Raw genomic sequence first — 1435 nt, 5'->3', positions numbered from 1 at the left:
CTGAAGAGTAATCACACTTCAGAAAACTTAAACAAGAAGGCTAAAATACCAACAGGAAAGGAGAGAGTTGGGATAGCTTGAATGACTCCCTGCCCCTTGAGCCCTCCAGTGTCAAAAGCTGTGAGCATTTAACCATCAAAAGGCTCATCTTTGCTGCAGACTGTAGAGACCATCCCTGCTGTGGTCAGGGCTAGTCAGGTATCCTGAGTAAGTCCATCAGTTGTTGAGCTTTACGTCAGGACGGCTGTTAGTTCTGCACTGAACCAGGGCCCATATCTCAAATTTAGGGCTTTTTCTTATTTGTAGATAGTAACTACCCCTTACCCTACCTGCATTCCAACTGCCTGTTCAACAGCCTAAACACTGGTGCAAAACTGAGTATCTGCCTGCCTGTCCTTCTGGTGCCATAGTCTGCTAGATGAGCATCACGTGTAGATTGTTTTGGGGCAAGAGTTTGTATATATGTGAAACATAGACATATTTCTGTATATGAATCTGTGCCTATGACATTCTAAAGCAACCATTTGTAATAACAAATCTATCGTTTTAATAGTACTTAGTTATCTGCTTATTACTGAAATGACTAATTGTTTTTGTTTAATATCAAAAATTATTTTAGGTGTAGTGAAGCCTCAGCAATAGGTGTTCTCTGCGTAAGTATACACATATATGTGCATGTGTCCTTATATTTATTATTCATTTTTATTAATACTATGGAAAGAACATGGAAACTGCAATCAGCCTGCCTTGGATACAAATGTCAGCTTTGTCACTATTTAGTGTTTGAGACTCTCAGAGACTCAATCTTCTCATCTTTAAAATGAGCATAATGTTATCTGCTTTCAAGGGTAGTTGTAAAGATTAAAGGAGATGATTTAAAGCCCTGGAATAGTGGCTAGCTCACAGAAAATGTTCAATATATGCAAATTGTGGTCCTTCTCTCCATGACAATAAAAATGATCAGTACATGAACAGGGCTCAAGGAGGCTAATGGAAGAGGACTCATCTCTGGTTACAAAGAAGAGGGTTTCCAGTATTAATCAGATGTATCAAATCAAGTCAATGAGTATATCTAAAAAAAAAGCTATAGCAAATTCACTGAAGAAATCTATATTCAACACTATCATCTCTCTAAATATCCTCAGAAAGAGAGAAGTTCTGTTGTTAGTAAAGGATGGAACATGGTCAGAGGTTGGAGTCAATGATTTCTAGGAAAAGGCAAAATTATTCCAATTATTTCAACTGAGACATGTTTAGGATTTCTTTTTTTTTTTAATAATAAGTGTTATTTTTCTTTTCAAAAAGAAATCTCTTCTTTGGTTTTTATTTTGGTGATATACCTAGAAGAGCAGCCTTTAGTTGCTCAAGCTAAAAGTTGATAATCTTCTTGTGTTCTTTGGTTAAAAATACTTGAAATAATTTTCTCTCTATTGCT

This window comes from Microcebus murinus, chromosome 3 (assembly GCF_040939455.1).
Source record: "Microcebus murinus isolate Inina chromosome 3, M.murinus_Inina_mat1.0, whole genome shotgun sequence".
Taxonomy (NCBI): Eukaryota; Metazoa; Chordata; class Mammalia; order Primates; family Cheirogaleidae; genus Microcebus; species Microcebus murinus.
The sequence above is the reverse complement of the archived record's forward strand: the minus strand, read 5'-3'. Positions refer to the sequence as shown.